Below are 21,141 nucleotides of genomic sequence, written 5' to 3'. Positions count from 1 at the left end.
AACTCAAGAATCAAACACTGTTCATCAAAGACTTGCTTAAATTGCATAGACTTCTATTGTGGAACTCAAGAATTAAACGATGCTTATCAAAGCTTTGGTAAATTGCATAGACTTCTATTATGGAACTCAAGTATTAAACAATGATCATCAAAGCTTTGCTAAGTTACATATACTTCTATTGTGGAACTCAAGATTTAAACAATCCTCATCAATGATTTGCCTAAATTGCATAGAATTCTATTGTGGAACACAAGATCTAAACAATGCTAATCAAAGCGTTGCTAAATTGCGTAGACTTCTATTGTGGAACTCGAAAATTAAACAATGCACACAAAGCTTTGCTTAAATTGCATAGACTTCTATTGTGGAACTCAAGAGATAAACAATACTCATCAAAGCTTTGCTATATTGCATAGACTTCTATTGTAGCAAGAATGAAACAACGCTCATCAAAGCTTTGCTTAAAGTGCATACACTTCTATTGTGGAACTAAAGAATTAAACAATGCTCATCAAATCTTTGCTAAATTGCAAAGGTTACTTCTATTGTGGAATTCATTAAACAATGCTCATCAATGCTTTGCTAAATTGCATAGACTTCCAATGTGGAACTCAAGAATGAAATAATGCTCATCAAAGCTTTGCTAAATTGCATAGACTTCGTGGAACTAATAAATCAAACAATGCTCATCAAAGCTTTTCTTATATTGCGTAGACTTCTAATGTGGAACTCAAGAATTAAACGATGCTCATTATAGCTTTGCTACATTGGATACACTTCTATTGTGGAACTCAAGTATTAAGCAATGCGCATCAAAGCATTGCAAGTTACATAGACTTCTATTATGGAACTCATGAATTAAACAATCCTCGTGAAAGTTTTGCTTAAATTGCATCGAATTCAATTGTGGAACTCAAGAATTAAACAATGCTCATCAAAGCTTTGCTTAAATTGCATAGAACTCTATTGTGGAACTCAAGAATGAAACAATGCTCATCAAAGCCTTGTTTAAATTGCATAGACTTCTATTGTGGAACTCAAGAACAAAACAATGCTCATCAAAACTATGCTAAATTACGAAGGCTACTTCTATTGTGCAACTCTAGAATTAAACAATGCTCATCAAAGCATTGCTAGATTGCATAGACTTCTAATATGGAACTCAAGAATGAAACAATGCTCATCAAAACTATGGTAAATTAAGAAGCCTTGTTTAAATTGCATAGACTTCTATTGTGGAACTCAAGAATATAGCAATGCTCATCAAAACTATGCTAAAGTACAAAGGCTACTTCTATTGTGCAACTCTTGAATTAACCAATGCTCATGAAAACTATGCTAAATTACGAAGGCTACTTCTATTGTGCAACTCTAGAATTAAACAATGCTCATCAAAGCATTTCTAAATTGCATAGACTTATAATGTGGAACTCAAGAATGAAACAATGCTCATCAAAGCTTTTCTATAATTGCACTGACTTTTATTATGGAACTCAAGAATTAAACAAGGCTCATCAAACTTATACTAAATTACGAAGGCTACTTCTATTGTGCAACTCTAGAATTAAACAATGCTCATCAAAACATTCTTAAATTCCATAGACTTCTAATGTGGAACTCAAGAATGAAGCAATGCTCATCAAAGCTTTGCTTAAATTGCACAGACTTTTATTGTGGAACACAAGAATTAAACAACGGTCATCAAAGCTTTGCTAAATTGCGAAGACTACTTCTATTGTGGAACCCAAAAATTAAACTATGCTCATCAAAGCTTTGCTAAATTGCATAGACTTATAATGTGGAACTCAAGAATGAAACAATCCTCATCAAAGCTTTGTTTAAAGTGTATACATTTCTATTGTTGAGCTCAACAATTAAACAATGCTCATCAATGCTTTGTTAAATTGCATAGACCTCTAATGTGGAACCCAAGAATGAAACAATGCTCGTCAAAGCTTTGCTAAATTGCAAAGACTTCTATTGTGGAACTCAAGAATCAAACACTGTTCATCAAAGACTTGCTTAAATTGCATAGACTTCTATTGTGGAACTCAAGAATTAAACGATGCTTATCAAAGCTTTGGTAAATTGCATAGACTTCTATTATGGAACTCAAGTATTAAACAATGATCATCAAAGCTTTGCTAAGTTACATATACTTCTATTGTGGAACTCAAGATTTAAACAATCCTCATCAATGATTTGCCTAAATTGCATAGAATTCTATTGTGGAACACAAGATCTAAACAATGCTAATCAAAGCGTTGCTAAATTGCGTAGACTTCTATTGTGGAACTCGAAAATTAAACAATGCACACAAAGCTTTGCTTAAATTGCATAGACTTCTATTGTGGAACTCAAGAGATAAACAATACTCATCAAAGCTTTGCTATATTGCATAGACTTCTATTGTAGCAAGAATGAAACAACGCTCATCAAAGCTTTGCTTAAAGTGCATACACTTCTATTGTGGAACTAAAGAATTAAACAATGCTCATCAAATCTTTGCTAAATTGCAAAGGTTACTTCTATTGTGGAATTCATTAAACAATGCTCATCAATGCTTTGCTAAATTGCATAGACTTCCAATGTGGAACTCAAGAATGAAATAATGCTCATCAAAGCTTTGCTAAATTGCATAGACTTCGTGGAACTAATAAATCAAACAATGCTCATCAAAGCTTTTCTTATATTGCGTAGACTTCTAATGTGGAACTTAAGAATTAAACGATGCTCATTATAGCTTTGCTACATTGGATACACTTCTATTGTGGAACTCAAGTATTAAGCAATGCGCATCAAAGCATTGCAAGTTACATAGACTTCTATTATGGAACTCATGAATTAAACAATCCTCGTGAAAGTTTTGCTTAAATTGCATCGAATTCAATTGTGGAACTCAAGAATTAAACAATGCTCATCAAAGCTTTGCTTAAATTGCATAGAACTCTATTGTGGAACTCAAGAATGAAACAATGCTCATCAAAGCCTTGTTTAAATTGCATAGACTTCTATTGTGGAACTCAAGAACAAAACAATGCAGATCTTCTGATCACTGTCCTGCTATTCTTTTCTTTCCTAATGATAAATTGAGATGGAAATCTTCCTTTAGATTTGCTAATTTCATTGCGGATAAAGAAGAATTTCTGCCTATGGTGAAGGATATCTGGTCCTCAAATATTGAAGGTTTTTTTATGTTCAAAGTTACTCAGAAACTGAAAATGTTGAAGAGTAAGTGTAAACAGCTGTGTAGTAAATTCAGAGGGTCGGGAAGGAAAATTAAGGATCTAAGGGAACAATTGGGAAATATTCAGTTGAAAATTGATCAAGAGCCGTTTAATGCTTCATATCGAGAGGAACATGCTAATATTCTTTTTGATTACAATGTTGCTTGTAATGATGAAGAAAAGTTACTTTCTCAAAGATCTAAGATCAAATGGCTTTCAGATGGGGATAATAACACTAAATTTTTTCACAGTTGTTTGAAAAGTAGGATTAACAGGAATCGAATTTTGATGGTGCTTGATGAAGATGGAAGATGGATCAGGGGGAAGGCTATGAAGGAGAAATTTATTAATCATTTTAAGAACTTCTTGGGATATGAAGTTGCCACTGATTTGTCTATACTTAATAATGAGTTTTTTATTAATAAGTTGGATAAAAAAGTGGCAATGAATATGATAAGAGTGGTTACTGATGAAGAAGTTAAAATAGCTATGTTTGATATTGCTGACAATCATGCTCCTGGTCCTGATGGGTTTTCCTCTAAGTTTTTCAAGAGTGCTTGGAGTATTGTTGGGACAGATATTTGTAAAGCTGTTAGGGAATTTTTCTGGACAGGAAAACTTTTGAAGGGTATTAATGCAACTAGGATTGTGCTGATTCCTAAAGTGGAAGAACCGAGGAAAGTTACTGATTTTCGGCCTATTGCCTGCTGCAACAGTTTGTATAAATGCATCAGTAAAATTATAGTTAACAGAATAAGGGACAGCTTAAGTGATATAGTTAGCCATAACCAATCTGCTTTTATCCAAGGAAGATCAATTCTTGACAATATTCTCCTTGCTCAAGAATTGATGGTGGGATACAAAAATAAAAAAGGAGTGCCTAAATGTACCTTAAAGATTGATATACAAAAGGCCTATGATACTGTTGACTGGAAATTTCTTAATAAAATCCTTCTTGGATTTGGATTTCATCCTGTTATGGTTAATTGGATTATGGCATGCACTTCTTCCCCTTGGTTTATGCTGAATTTTAATGGTGAAGACCATGGATATTTTGAAGGAAAGAGGGGGTTAAGGCAAGGAGATCCTTTATCTCCATACTTATTCACGTTGGTTATGGAGGTTTTTAATCTAATCCTGGTGAAGAAAATTGAAGAAAGCCAAAGTTTCAAATTTCATTGCAAATGTGATTCTCAGAGGATTACACACTTATGTTTTGCAGATGATTTGTTGGTGTTCTCTTTTGGTAATGGTAATTCTGCTAGAGTAATAAAAGCTGCCCTTGACGATTTTAATTCTGTTTCTGGTTTGAAAGCTAGCATGGAAAAAAGCCAAATTTTTTTTAGCTGTGTGAAACCAAACATGAGAAGAATTATTTTGGGAATTTTACCTTTTGACATTGGTAAAATTCCTTTCAAATATCTTGGGATTCCCATGTGTGTGAATATGCTTTTCAAAAGAGATTGTTTTGCTCTTGTTGATAAGATTAGATTGAGAGTGTGTAATTGGAAAAACAAGATGCTTTCTTTTGCTGGAAGATTACAGCTCATTAATTCTGTCCTGACTTCTATTCATGTGTATTGGGCTTCAATTTTCAAAATTCCTATAGCTACTATTAGGGAGATTGAAATGATTTGTAGAAATTTTCTATGGGCTAATGGGGAAGTGGTTAGAGGAAAAGCCAAAGTTAGATGGAGAGATGTTTGTAAGCCAAAAATAAATGGGGGGCTGGGAATTAAGGATTTAAGATTCTGGAATGATGCTTTACTAATTAAACACATTTGGAATCTGATTAGTAACAAGAATTCTCTGTGGGTTCAGTGGGTGAGAGAAAACTACATTGGTGATGGAAATTTCTGGGAGATTTGGCAGAAGAAAAGTATGAATTGGACTTGGAAAAGATTTTTGGAATTGAGGAAAACTGTTAGACATCATATTGTTTCATGTGTTGGTGATGGTAGAAATACTTCTTTATGGCATGATTGGTGGCACCCAATTGGCATATTAAGTACAATTATTTCAAGGAGGGATTGGTTTAGAAATGGATTTAGTGAAAAATCTTTAGTCAGTGATGTTTTGACTAATGATGCTTATAGATGGCCTGTTGATTGGGTAATTAAATTTCCTGGTCTGAAAGATGCTCCCATGTTTTGTAATAATGGTAATCAAAAGGATATTACTGTTTGGAGGGATTTGAATGGTGTGAATAAAAAATTTTCTTGCAAACAAGTTTGGAAAGATATCAATAATTTTGGGAGTAAAGTCAGCTGGGTTAGCTGTGTTTGGTACAGTAACTGTATTCCCAGGAATGCATTTATTTTATGGCTTGCTGTTCTGAATCGTCTGAAAACTCAAGATCGAGTTAAATGCTGGGAGAAATCAGGCTCTTTTCTATGTCCTTTCTGTTTAAAAATTCCTGATTCTCATGAACATCTTTTCTTTCAATGTGAATTCTCGCATAGTATTTGGAAACATTGTTGTTCTAAGGCTGGAATTGACATCTCTTATTCTAATTGGAATGATCTTGTTCTTAAATTGTCTTCAGTCTTAAATTCGAGATCTATTGAAAATTTGATCAAAAAATGGATTTTTGCTAGCTGTGTTGCTCACATTTGGAAAGAAAGAAATTCGAGATTGTTTAGTAAATTGAGAAAATCGAATGAAGGAGTTATTTTGTGTATTGAGAATGAAATTCAATTGAAGTTATTAGGGTTGAGGAAGATGAATGTTATGGTCAGCAGGGAGACTTTACAGACCTGGGGTATTTTTGGAAAAAATTGATTACTTTAATGAATTCTCTTGTTAGGATTAATTGTTGTGATTCTGTTTGTTCTGAGGATTGGAAGGATTTGAAGATGATGAGTTGTTTGACTGTCTTTATGGGAGATTTGTTTTGGGGGTATTTTCGGAATGATGGATTTAATAGAATTGACGGTTATCAAGGAATTGACGGATTAATTCACTGGTTTAAGAGCTTGCTCTTAAATTTTGTGATTTGTACCTTTGGGATTTTGTATTTGGATATGATCTTTATGGAGATTATTCAAATGGAAAATCCTAGACATGTGATTGATGCCATGTCTAGTCTGAAACTGGTTCTAAAATTATGGTGGCTTTGGTGCTCCATCTGTTTCTTGTTTCTTGTCTGCAGAAAAATTCTATTGCTGATGATTGTCATGCTTGATGAAGTTGGGATTGCATACAGCAGGAGGTTCAGATTGAGGAGTCATATTGCGATGATAAAGGATATTGGATGGAACAACATAGGGAGGATACAAGAGCTGATAGCAAGAAGAAGATGCTGTTTTGATCTCGTGAAGTGTATGCAGTGGGATTTCTTTAATGTGTCTTATGTTTTGTGGTTCATTATTTTTGAATTTAGTATGTTTGGGATTGGATCTTTATGGATTTGGTTTTTAAGTCTTCACTATTGGACTGTGGGTTTTTTTAAGGGCCTTACCCCTTGCTTTGATTATAATGTTGCTAAGTGGTATAATTTTTGCAAGGGGATGAAGTTACCTTTTTTCCCACAATCAATAAGTCCTTGGTGTAGACTTATGAATTTTAGGGTTTTTTGGGGTATTTGGAGGATTATTGAGGGGGTTAAAAAATGGTTAGGAAGTTGGTTATGGATAGGTTGGATTGAGTAATGTTTTTGGATTGTTCTTTATTTTTTGTATTTGTATTCTTTTATTCTTTTTAATAAAGTTTGCTGAGCTTTGGCTCTTTTCAAAAAAAAAAAAAAAAAAGAACAAAACAATGCTCATCAAAACTATGCTAAATTACGAAGGCTACTTCTATTGTGCAACTCTAGAATTAAACAATGCTCATCAAAGCATTGCTAGATTGCATAGACTTCTAATATGGAACTCAAGAATGAAACAATGCTCATCAAAACTATGGTAAATTAAGAAGCCTTGTTTAAATTGCATAGACTTCTATTGTGGAACTCAAGAATATAGCAATGCTCATCAAAACTATGCTAAAGTACAAAGGCTACTTCTATTGTGCAACTCTTGAATTAACCAATGCTCATGAAAACTATGCTAAATTACGAAGGCTACTTCTATTGTGCAACTCTAGAATTAAACAATGCTCATCAAAGCATTTCTAAATTGCATAGACTTATAATGTGGAACTCAAGAATGAAACAATGCTCATCAAAGCTTTTCTATAATTGCACTGACTTTTATTATGGAACTCAAGAATTAAACAAGGCTCATCAAACTTATACTAAATTACGAAGGCTACTTCTATTGTGCAACTCTAGAATTAAACAATGCTCATCAAAACATTCTTAAATTCCATAGACTTCTAATGTGGAACTCAAGAATGAAGCAATGCTCATCAAAGCTTTGCTTAAATTGCACAGACTTTTATTGTGGAACACAAGAATTAAACAACGGTCATCAAAGCTTTGCTAAATTGCGAAGACTACTTCTATTGTGGAACCCAAGAATTAAACTATGCTCATCAAAGCTTTGCTAAATTGCATAGACTTATAATGTGGAACTCAAGAATGAAACAATCCTCATCAAAGCTTTGTTTAAAGTGTATACATTTCTATTGTTGAGCTCAACAATTAAACAATGCTCATCAATGCTTTGTTAAATTGCATAGACCTCTAATGTGGAACCCAAGAATGAAACAATGCTCGTCAAAGCTTTGCTAAATTGCAAAGACTTCTATTGTGGAACTCAAGAATCAAACACTGTTCATCAAAGACTTGCTTAAATTGCATAGACTTCTATTGTGGAACTCAAGAATTAAACGATGCTTATCAAAGCTTTGGTAAATTGCATAGACTTCTATTATGGAACTCAAGTATTAAACAATGATCATCAAAGCTTTGCTAAGTTACATATACTTCTATTGTGGAACTCAAGATTTAAACAATCCTCATCAATGATTTGCTTAAATTGCATAGAATTCTATTGTGGAACACAAGATCTAAACAATGCTAATCAAAGCGTTGCTAAATTGCGTAGACTTCTATTGTGGAACTCGAAAATTAAACAATGCACACAAAGCTTTGCTTAAATTGCATAGACTTCTATTGTGGAACTCAAGAGATAAACAATACTCATCAAAGCTTTGCTATATTGCATAGACTTCTATTGTAGCAAGAATGAAACAACGCTCATCAAAGCTTTGCTTAAAGTGCATACACTTCTATTGTGGAACTAAAGAATTAAACAATGCTCATCAAATCTTTGCTAAATTGCAAAGGTTACTTCTATTGTGGAATTCATTAAACAATGCTCATCAATGCTTTGCTAAATTGCATAGACTTCCAATGTGGAACTCAAGAATGAAATAATGCTCATCAAAGCTTTGCTAAATTGCATAGACTTCGTGGAACTAATAAATCAAACAATGCTCATCAAAGCTTTTCTTATATTGCGTAGACTTCTAATGTGGAACTCAAGAATTAAACGATGCTCATTATAGCTTTGCTACATTGGATACACTTCTATTGTGGAACTCAAGTATTAAGCAATGCGCATCAAAGCATTGCAAGTTACATAGACTTCTATTATGGAACTCATGAATTAAACAATCCTCGTCAAAGTTTTGCTTAAGTTGCATCGAATTCAATTGTGGAACTCAAGAATTAAACAATGCTCATCAAAGCTTTGCTTAAATTGCATAGAACTCTATTGTGGAACTCAAGAATGAAACAATGCTCATCAAAGCCTTGTTTAAATTGCATAGACTTCTATTGTGGAACTCAAGAACAAAACAATGCTAGTCAAAACTATGCTAAATTACGAAGGCTACTTCTATTGAGCAACTCTAGAATTAAACAATGCTCATCAAAGCATTGCTAGATTGCATAGAATTCTAATGTGGAACTCAAGAATGAAACAATGCTCATCCAAACTATGGTAAATTAAGAAGCCTTGTTTAAATTGCATAGACTTCTATTGTGGAACTCAAGAATATAGCAATGCTCATCAAAACTATGCTAAATTACAAAGGCTACTTCTATTGTGCAACTCTTGAATTAACCAATGCTCATCAAAACTATGCTAAATTACGAAGGCTACTTCTATTGTGCAACTCTAGAATTAAACAATGCTCATCAAAGCATTTCTAAATTGCATAGACTTATAATGTGGAACTCAAGAATGAAACAATGCTCATCAAAGCTTTTCTATAATTGCACTGACTTTTATTATGGAACTCAAGAATTAAACAAGGCTCATCAAACTTATACTAAATTACGAAGGCTACTTCTATTGTGCAACTCTAGAATTAAACAATGCTCATCAAAACATTCTTAAATTCCATAGACTTCTAATGTGGAACTCAAGAATGAAGCAATGCTCATCAAAGCTTTGCTTAAGTTGCACAGACTTTTATTGTGGAACACAAGAATTAAACAACGGTCATCAAAGCTTTGCTAAATTGCGAAGACTACTTCTATTGTGGAACCCAAGAATTAAACTATGCTCATCAAAGCTTTGCTAAATTGCATAGACTTATAATGTGGAACTCAAGAATGAAACAATCCTCATCAAAGCTTTGTTTAAAGTGTATACATTTCTATTGTTGAGCTCAACAATTAAACAATGCTCATCAATACTTTGTTAAATTGCATAGACCTCTAATGTGGAACCCAAGAATGAAACAATGCTCGTCAAAGCTTTGCTAAATTGCAAAGACTTCTATTGTGGAACTCAAGAATCAAACACTGTTCATCAAAGACTTGCTTAAATTGCATAGACTTCTATTGTGGAACTCAAGAATTAAACGATGCTTATCAAAGCTTTGGTAAATTGCATAGACTTCTATTATGGAACTCAAGTATTAAACAATGATCATCAAAGCTTTGCTAAGTTACATATACTTCTATTGTGGAACTCAAGATTGAAACAATCCTAAGAATTAAACAATTCTTAGACTTTTTCGCTTTCTCTCTCTACTTTCTCTCTCTTCCCTTGATTCTTTCTGACGGTGGTGCGATCTAGTTTCGATTCATCGGTGCTGCTTTTCCGACGTATTTCATTTATTTTGGTAAAGCAATTTCTCTTCTATTTCCATTGTCTTAATGGGAGCATCATCCAAATCGGATCGATTGAAGGAAGTGAAGGTTAAACCTCCGGATAAAAGTGCTACTGTTCGGTACACTAAGACTGAAGTGGATGTGAAGGATCTAGTTCCGCCTGGAATTATTGAGCAATCTTCAGCTACGATCTATAAAGCTCGTCGTAAGCCTAGTGTTTCTGGAGCTGTTGCGTCAGGAATTGGTAAAGCTGAGTGGAAAATGGAGGGGAAAGCTTTCAGAGTTAAGAATAGAGCTCGGAAAATTGTGGATGGGATATCTCCGATGGATGCTGAAGAGTACTTTGATGAGGAAGATTCAGAAGAAGAAACTGAAGTTGATTTGGATTCTGTAAAAGTGTGGGAGGTGGATACTAAGATTTCTTTGACTGGGAATGATAGTTCTATAAAGGGAATGAAGAATGGAGGTTCTGAAGAGATGCAGACAATTGGATCATTCATGGGTAATATTCCTTCAGGTAATACTGCTAACCTTATGAAGAATTGGGATGGATCAAAAGCGAGTGATGAAGTATTGAACCCTGTTTCGGATTTGAAGAATGTCACAAATGAAATGTTGAGAGTTAATTCTAACATTATTGTCTGTGATGATTCTAATCAAATCAGTTCTAATTTGAATGATAAAAAAATTGGGGAATCTAGATCTGATGTTGATAAGGGTATCATTGACAATGAAGAATTCATTCCAGGGGTTGGGTTTCAGTTTCTTAGTAAATTGAAGGAGGATAAGGCTGTGGGGAAAGAAGATGATAATGGGATGAAACAGAATATGGATATGGATACTTCAAATTTGATTAAACAAAATGATATGGATGAAGGTATTAATGAAGATGACAGCACTTCTGAAGAGGAAGGGGAAGTTGAAACAAGTGAAGAGGAATCCAGTGAAGATGAGGAAATAATGATGGAAGAGGAGACTAATGAGAAGAGTAATATTATAGTTAAAGGGAAGGTGGAGGCTGGTACTGTAATCAATAGTATTAGTACTCTTCCTTCTATTTTGGGAGCTGCTAATAAAGGCAAAAAGGAGGAAAGTGATATGCAGGGGAAATTAGAGAATTCTTATGCTGGTGTTTTAAAGGGGAATAGACACAAAGGTAAAATAGATGTGAGATATATGCCTGGGGAAATAGGTAAAGAAGATGATCCTGTTATTATCCCAATTGAAAATCTTAAGAGTGCTAGTATTCCTTTCGTGAATACTCTATATGGGTATATGATTGATAAGAAATTGGCTTTCCCAGTGATACAAAAAGAAGTCAGAAGATTATGGAAGAATGTGGGACTTGAAGAGGTGTTTATGAATAATAAAGGATTTTTTTTCTTTAAATTTAGTGATGAACAGGGGATGTTGTCTGTTTTGGAAGAAAGTCCATGGCTAATGTTCAATAATATGCCTCTTTTTCTTCAAAGATGGAGACCAGGGTTGACTTTAACTAAGAATAGTCATGATAAGATTCCTGTTTGGGTCAAAATATATGATTTACCTTTGGAAGTATGGAGTGGAGATAATCTGTGTATTATTGCTAGTAAATTGGGAATTCCTCTTGCTTTTGATTCATTTACTGAAGAGATGTGCTTGGAACATAAGGGAAGGAATGCCTATGCTAGAATCTTAATTGAAATGTCGGCTGGAAAAGAATGGAAGAAAAGTATTGATGTTTCAACTTGGGATTTTGTTACTAATTCGGCTGTTATTCAAAGATTTGAAGTGGAGTATGCTTGGGTGCCTTCTAGATGCAGCCATTGTAAGGTTTATGGACATATGGATAAGATATGTATGGCAAGTATGAAGGGTAGTAATTCAGCACAAAATGGGAATAATGGAATTAATAAGGAGGATAAAGGGAAATCTGTGATTGATAATGAAGGGTATATTGAAGTTGTGAATAAAAGAAATAAGAATGTCAAAGATGGAGAAGGTACTAGTAAAACATTGATGAATTCAGTTAATAATGTTAATCAAAAATACAATGGGAGGAATAATAATTCTAGAGCGGGAAATAAATTCAGGGGACAAAATTGGAATAGAGGTGGAAATGGACGGGGGCAAAATGGGTATGTGAACAATAAAGGGGTAAGTCACTGGAATATGGAGAAAAATAAAAGATACGAGAAGGTATCTGGGCAATATGATAATAATGATAGGAGCTATAAGGGAGGAATTAAACAGGGAGTAAGTGAAAAGAATGTTATCGAAAAAGAGGAGAATAAAAAGATGGTTAAGAAAGCTGATAATAGCAATGTAAACAGTTTTGAAATTTTGGGGGTGTTTGATGAGGAAGTTATAATTGGAATGGAAGAGGATGATAGAGGAGATAAGAGTGGTGTTATTTCTGAAAATCAGACTTGTTTTCAAACTTCTTTTGATGATAGCGGTTTGAATAATGATTTGATTCATTCTATGGGGATTAGAAAAGAAGATTTAGAATTGGTTAACAACGAAAATAAGTTAGATAGCACAAGGAATAATAAAAGCAGCAGCAAAGGTGAGTTTTCTCAGGCATTTGAGGTGGTAAATGCCAAGAATAATGTTGTTATCCAATGATGTCGATTGGTGTTTGGAATATCAGAGGGTTGAATAAAGGAGTTAAGCAAAAAGAGGTTATTGATGTTATTAAGGAGAATAATCTGGGGATATGTGCTGTGCTTGAAACCCATGTCAAAATATTAAATCTCAAGAGTGTTTGTGCTAAAACTTTTGGACATTGGGATTGGGTTTCTAATAATAGTTGTTGTGAGGCTGGAACTAGGATCATAGTTGGATGGAATTCTAGAATTGTGGATGTGATGGTGATTTCTCAATCTAGACAAGTTATTCACTGTTATGTTAGATTCTGTGAATCTAATTATAGCATGTATTTGTCTTTTATTTATGCTGCTTCCAATTATCTGGATAGAAGAGATTTATGGGAGAATCTGAAGAAACATAAAATGGTGGTTAAAGAGGATGCTTGGGGATTATTAGGAGATTTCAATGTGGCTTTAAAACATTCGGAATATTCTGAAGGATGTTCTAGTTTTCCTAAAGGTGTTGAAGACTTTATTGAATGTATTAACTGTTTAGATATTGAGGACCTGAATTCGACTGGTTTCCAATTTACTTGGAACAAAACACCTGCTGGAAGTATGGGCCTCCTGAAGAAACTGGATAGAGTGATGACTAATTTGAAGTTTGTTTCAGATTATCCTTTGGCTCATGCTATATTCAAGCCTTATCGAATTTCAGATCACTGTCCGGCTGTTCTTAATATACCATTGAGTAAAATGAGATGGCGACCTTCTTTCAGATTTGCTAATTTTATTACTGAGAAGGAAGAATTTTTACCTATGGTCAAGAAAGTTTGGGATGAAAACATTGAAGGATTTTATATGTTTAAGGTTTGTCAGAAATTGAAGATTCTTAAAAAACATTGTAGGGATCTTTGTAACAGCTACAGAGGATATGGGAAGCGAATACAGGAGCTAAGGAATAAACTGGAAAGAAAACAAATGGAGATTGATTGTAATCCTTTTGATTATAAGATTAGGAATGAGCATGCTGATCTATTGCTCAAATTTAATGAAGCTTGTAATGATGAAGAGAAGCTTTTATTCCAAAGAGCTAAAATTAAATGGATTCAGGAAGGTGATAATAATACTAAATTTTTTCATAGTATTGTGAAGAGTAGGGGCAATAAAAATAGAATTATGAGGGTTTTGGATGAAGATGGAAGATGGGTTAGTGGAATTGCTTTGAAGGATAAATTTGTTTCGTATTTTAAAATTTTCTTGGGGTGTAAGGATGATTCTGTTATGCCGGAGTTAAGTGAAGATCTTTTCAATAACAGGTTAGACAGTTCTGATGCTATTAATATGATCAGAGTGGTGACTGATGAAGAAATTAAAGCAGCTATGTTTGAAATTGATGACAATCGAGCTCCTGGACCTGATGGTTATTCTTCAAAATTTTTCAAGAGTGCCTGGAATATTATTGGATCGGAGGTTTGCAAAGCAGTGAGAGAATTTTTTTGGACAGGGAAGCTTCTTAAAGGGATAAATACTACGAGAGTTATTTTAATTCCTAAAGTGGAAATGCCGAGGAAGGTTGCTGATTTTAGACCTATAGCCTGCTGCAATACTTTGTATAAATGTATTAGTAAGGTTATAGTGAATAGAATTAGAAGCTGTTTGGGGAAAATTGTTAGTAAGAATCAATCTGCATTCATTCCTGGAAGATCGATCTTGGATAATATTCTTCTTGCGCAGGAATTGATGGTGGGATATAATAACAAGAGGGGAGTTCCAAAGTGCACCTTAAAAATTGATATTCAAAAAGCATATGATACTGTGGATTGGGAGTTTCTTAAGAGAAGTCTTAAAGGGTTTGGATTTCATCCGATTATGATTCAGTGGATTATGGCTTGTGTGTCTTCCCCGTGGTTTATGATCAATTTTAATGGTGAAGACCATGGGTATTTTGAAGGTAAGAGGGGTCTTAGGCAGGGTGATCCTCTGTCACCTTACTTATTTACTATAGTGATGGAAGTATTCAATAAGATTCTTGGTAAGAAAATAGAAGACAGCAATAATTTTAAATATCACAATAAGTGTGAGGTGCTTAGCATTTCTCATTTATGTTTTGCTGATGATCTCCTGGTTTTTTCTTATGGTAATGGGAATTCGGCTAGAATCATAAGGGAAGCTCTTGATGAATTCAAAAATATTTCTGGGCTGAAGGTTAGCATGGAAAAAAGCCAGATCTATTTCAGTTGTGTTAAACCGAATATGAGGAGAATAATTTTGGGAATTCTTCCTTTTGATGTTGGGAAATTTCCTTTTAAATACCTGGGTGTTCCTATGTGTGTTACTAAACTTTTTGAAAGAGATTGCAAGAAGTTGTTAGAAAAGATTAGAATGAGAATTTTCAACTGGAAATGCAAAACTTTATCGTTTGCTGGAAGATTACAGCTCATTAATTCTGTGTTGACTTCTATTCATGTGTATTGGGCTTCAATTTTTAAAATTCCCATTGCAACTATAAAAGAGATTGAAAAGATGTGTAGAAGCTTCTTATGGGCTAATGGTGAAAAAGTTATTGGGAAAGCTAAAGTCAAATGGGATGATGTTTGTAAACCTAAAGATTATGGAGGATTGGGGATTAAGAATTTAAGGAAATGGAATGATGCTTTACTTGCAAAACATGTGTGGAATGTTGTTAATAATAAAAATTCTTTATGGGTGCAATGGGTGAAAGCTTATTACATTGGAAAGAGAAATTTTTGGGATATAATGCAAAAGAAAAGCATGAGCTGGACCTGGAAGAGATTTTTGGAAATTAGAAAAATTGTTAGACCTCATATTGTTGCTTGTGTGGGAAATGGGAGGAACACCTCTTTATGGCATGATTGGTGGCATCCTTTAGGTATTTTAAGCACTATCATTCCAAGAAGAGAATGGTTTAGCTATGGATTTAATGACTTTTCTTTGGTTAGTGATGTGCTTGATTATGATACTTATTGTTGGCCTGTAAATTGGGTTGATAAATTTTCAGGTCTAAAAGATGCTCCTATGTTTTGTATTGATCCTAATATGAGAGATGGTGCTGGTTGGAGAGATAAGGAGGGTAATTGCAAGCAATTTTCGTGTAATCAAGTGTGGAGAGATATTAACAACTTTGGGAATAAGGTGCCATGGAAGGATATCGTTTGGTATGGTAAGGGCATTCCTAGAAATTCTTTCATTTTATGGATGGCTATCTTGAATAGATTGAAAACTCAGGATCGTGTTAGAGTTTGGGAAACTTCAGGAATTCTCCTCTGTCCTTTTTGTAATCTTATCCCTGATTCTCATGATCATCTCTTCTTTAATTGTGAATTTTCACAAAGTATTTGGAGACATTTTTGTGGTAAGATGAGAATTAATTTGGTGATGGGTGGCTGGAATGAGCTGATTCTGAAGTGCTGTAATCTGTGGTACAAGGATGCAGGTGAGAATTTAATTAATAAATGTATTCTTGCGAGTTGTGTAGCACATATTTGGAAGGAAAGGAATGCTAGGATTTTTAATAAGAAGAGTCTAACAGCTGAAGGAGTGATAGCTTGTATTGAGAATGAAATCAGATTAAAGCTGTTGGGTTTAAGGAATAATAATAATTTGATTAATGAAAGAATCTATAAGGATTGGGGCATTTATGGAAAGGACAAACATAAGAGATGATTTACTGGATCAGAATTGGGAAGTTGATGATTGAAGTGTTTTTTAATTGGGGTTGGCAGTGGAGAAATTATTTTGAGTTTATTCTTTGTATTGGTTTTAGCTGGGGGCAATTTTGGAATAAGTGGTTTTACAAAGGAATTGACGGAAATTGTCTTTGGTTGGGGAGTTCTCTCTCTAATCATTTGACTTGTACCAATGGGATTTTTAATTTGGATATGATCCTTTGTGAGATTATTCAAATTGAAAATCCTAGACATGTGATTGATGCCATGTCTAGTCTGAAACTTATTCTGAATTTCTGGAGTCTCGGTATTGGTTTTTGGTTCGTTGGGATTTGTATTCTTTGCAGGAATCTTTTGCAGTGGATGAAGATGGACATTAGTGAAAAGAAGGAAGAGAGTTTCTTGCTGAAATTCAAGAGGAGAATGAAGAATTGGAAAAGAGACAGAAGAAGTGAATTTGATCAGCTTTTGGAGATTAATTGGGATTGCATAGTTATTTTGGTTAACAGTCTTAATTATGTTTGGATTCTATTTGTGATTTGTTGGTTGAGAATTTTGGTCTTAGTTGGTTTTTCTTTAAAGTTTAGTCTTTGGACTGAGGGTTTTTTTAAGGGCCTTACCCCTTGCTATTTTTTTTATGGTTCTCGGAGTTTTTGGAGGTGCAAGGGGGTGAAGTTACCTTTTTTCCCTCATTCAATAAGTCCTTGGGCTAACTTTAAGGATCTTAGGGTTTATTGGGGTTGTGAGTGGTTAGTTCTTATTCTTAGGAAGTGGTTTGGTAGTTGGTTATGGATAGGCTGGTAATTTTTGTTATTTGATTGAATATTGGTGTTTGTATTCTTTTATTCTTTTTAATAAAGTTTGCTGAGCTTTGGCTCTTTCAAAAAAAAAAAAAAAAAGATTGAAACAATCCTCATCAATGATTTGCTTAAATTGCATAGAATTCTATTGTGGAACACAAGATCTAAACAATGCTCATCAAAGCGTTGCTAAATTGCGTAGACTTCTATTGTGGAACTCGAAAATTAAACAATGCACACAAAGCTTTGCTTAAATTGCATAGACTTCTATTGTGGAACTCAAGAGATAAACAATACTCATCAAAGCTTTGCTATATTGCATAGACTTCTATTGTAGCAAGAATGAAACAACGCTCATCAAAGCTTTGCTTAAAGTGCATACACTTCTATTGTGGAACTAAAGAATTAAACAATGCTCATCAAATCTTTGCTAAATTGCAAAGGTTACTTCTATTGTGGAATTCATTAAACAATGCTCATCAATGCTTTGCTAAATTGCATAGACTTCCAATGTGGAACTCAAGAATGAAATAATGCTATGTTATGCTAATGCTATGATCGCTTTCTCTCTCTTCTTTCTCTCTCATCCTGATTCTTACTGACGGTGGTGCGATCTAGCTTAGATTCATCGGTGCTGCTATTCCGACGAATTTCTCTTAGTCGGTGAAGCAATTTCTTTCTTAATTCCGTTGATTTAATGGGAGCATCTTCCAAATCGGATAGATTGAAGGACGTGAAAGTTAAGCCTCCGGATAAAAGTGCTGCAGTTCGTTATTCAAAAACTGAAATGGAGGTGAATGATCTTGTTCCTCCTGGGGTAATTGAACAATCATCTGCCACAATTTACAAAGCTCGTCGCAAACCTAGTGTGACTGGAGCTGTTGCATCTGGGATTAGCAAAGCGGGATGGAAAATGGAGGGGAAATCTTTCAGGATTAAGAACAGAGCTAGGAAGAAGGTGGATAATTTAGCTCCGATGGATACTGAAGAGTTCTTCAATGAAGATGGTTCAGAAGAGGAAACGGGAGAAGAATTGGAACCTGTATCAGTTTTTGAGTCGGATTCTAATATTTCTATACCGGGATCTGATGGGAAGGAGAAGGAATTGAAGAAAGGGTTGTCTGGTGATTCTAAAAAGGTAAGTTCACATGTTGTGTCTATCCCAACTGGTAATACTGCTAATTTGATGAGAAATTGGGATGAGTTGATGATGAGTAATGAAGTTTTAAGTCCAATCTCTGAATTGAAGAATGTTATTAGTGAAATGGTTAATGTGAACCCTACCTTAACAGTGATGGATGATAAAATTCAGAATAAATCTATTAGGGAAGATAATGAAGTTGTGAAGATTATAACTGATGGGGAGAAAAGGGCTAATAATAATGAAGATTTCATTCCAGGAATTGGATTTCAATTTCTGAGTGAATTAAAGGAAGAAGGACAGGTGGGAAAGGGAGATGTGAAGACTATGGGGAAAGATTTAGATAGTGAGAAGAATCAGAAAATGGATGTTGATATGTCAAATTTGGAAAAGAAAGACAAGGAGATAGAAGGTAATACTGAAGATGATGATTCTACTGATGAGGAAGGGGTTAATGATTCAAGTGAGGATGATACTAGTGGGGAAGAGGAAACTGAGATAGAAGAAGAGGTTAATGCTAAGAGTAATATGGGTAATAGCTGCAATGAGAAATCAGGTACTGTTATTAATAGCATTAATTTACTTCCTTCTATTTTGGGAAATGCTAAGAATAGTAATAAGGAGGATGGAGGAATGCAGGGGAATGAGATGAACTCTTATGCTGGAGTGTTAAAGGGTAATAGACATAAGGGTAAGATTGATGTTAGATTCATTCCAGGGGAGAAAGGGGAAGAGGATGGACCTGTAATAATTCCATTAGAAAATCTAAAGAATGCAAGTATTCCTTTTACTAATACTCTTTATGGTTATATGATTGACAAGAAGTTGGCGTTTCCTGTAATTCAGAAAGAAGTTAGAAGATTGTGGAAGAATATGGGTTTGGAAGAGGTATTCATGAACAGCAAAGGTTTTTTCTTCTTTAAATTCAGTGATGAAAAGGGGATGTTATCTGTTTTGGAGGGTAGTCCTTGGTTAATGTTTAATAATATGCCTTTATTTCTTCAACGATGGAGGCCTGGTTTGACATTAACTAAGAACAAGCATGATAAAATTCCTGTTTGGATTAAAATATTTGATTTGCCCTTGGAAGTTTGGAGTGGTGAAAACTTATGTAGAATTGCTAGTAAGATAGGTATTCCTTTGGCTTTTGATTCCTTTACTGAGGATATGTGTTTAGAACATAAAGGAAGGAATGCTTATGCTAGAATTCTTGTTGAAATAGCAGCTGGGAAGGAATGGAGAAAGAAGATTGATATAGCTACTTGGGATTTTGTCTCTAATTCTGCTGTGATTCAAAGTTTTGATGTTGAATATGCTTGGATTCCTTCTAGATGTAATCATTGTAAGGTCTATGGGCATGTTGATAAAGTTTGTGCTGCTGCTATGAATGTTGTGAAGGAGGATAATAATGAAGAAGTGAGAAATTTAAAGAATAATAAAGGGAAGGAAGTTGTTAATGGGGATGGTTTCACAGAAGTTAAATATAAAAAGGTAATGGGTAACATTGATGGTGAAGGCACTAGCAAATCTCAAGTGGACTATTATCAAACGAATAATATGAAGAATAATGGAAAGAATGGGAATTGGAGAAGGAGTATTTTCTCTAAAGGCAATAATGGGAACAGAGGTGGAAATGGTAAAGGGCAAAATTGGAATTGGAGTAATAAAGGAGTAAGTCACTGGAATTTAGAAAAGAATAGAAATTATGAGAAGTTTGTTAATGGGCAGGATAATATAGGAAATCGGGGGTTAAAGGAGAATAATAAGCAGCAGGTTGCAGTGAATAAGGATAACAAGGTAGAGAAGGGCATTTTTAGTATTGGTAGTGAGAATATAACAGGGGAGGGACTAAGTAATAAAAACAGTTTTGAAATCTTGGGAGAGATTGAAGAGGAAGTATTGGATAAAATGGAAGAGGATGATAAGATTGTGAAGACTGTTGCTAATCAAAATGTTGATAGTGGTGAAGCTGAAATGGATTCTAATGAAAGCAAGAATAACAAATTGATTTCTTCAATCAAGGGAGTGGGGAAGAAGAAAGGAAGTGAAAGTAATAAAGTGAATAAAGATAAGATGGAAGCGGATAATAATAGCAGTAAGTTGGGGAGTTCTCAGGCATTTGAGGAGGTAAATGCCAAAAATTCTATTTTTTCCCAATGATGTCTGTTGGTGCTTGGAATGTTAGGGGATTGAATAAGTCTGTTAAGCAGAAGGAGGTTATTGATGTTATTAGGTGTAATAACCTTGGTATTTGTGCTGTGATTGAATCTCATGTCAAAATCTTAAATCTCAAGAGTGTTTGTGCTAAGACTTTTGGGCAGTGGGATTGGATATCTAATAATAATAGTTGTGAAGCTGGAACTAGAATAATAGTGGGGTGGAATCCGAGACTTTTTGATGTGATTCTGCTTTATCAATCCAAACAGGTTATTCATTGTTATGTGAAATTGTGTAATTCGGATATTGGCATGTATTTGTCTTTTATATATGCTGCTTCGAATTATATTGAAAGAAGATTACTTTGGGATAATTTGAAAAAACATAGTTTGGTTGTTAATAGGGAAGCTTGGGGATTATTAGGTGATTTTAATGTTGCTTTAAAACCTTCGGAATATTCTGAAAGCTGTTCTAGAACTCCTAAAGGAGTTGAAGATTTTGTTGATTGTTTGAGTTTTATAGAAGTGGAGGACTTGAAGTCTTATGGG

This window comes from Lactuca sativa, chromosome 1 (assembly GCF_002870075.4).
Source record: "Lactuca sativa cultivar Salinas chromosome 1, Lsat_Salinas_v11, whole genome shotgun sequence".
NCBI classification, from domain to species: domain Eukaryota; kingdom Viridiplantae; phylum Streptophyta; class Magnoliopsida; order Asterales; family Asteraceae; genus Lactuca; species Lactuca sativa.
Note: the sequence above shows the minus strand (reverse complement) of the source record.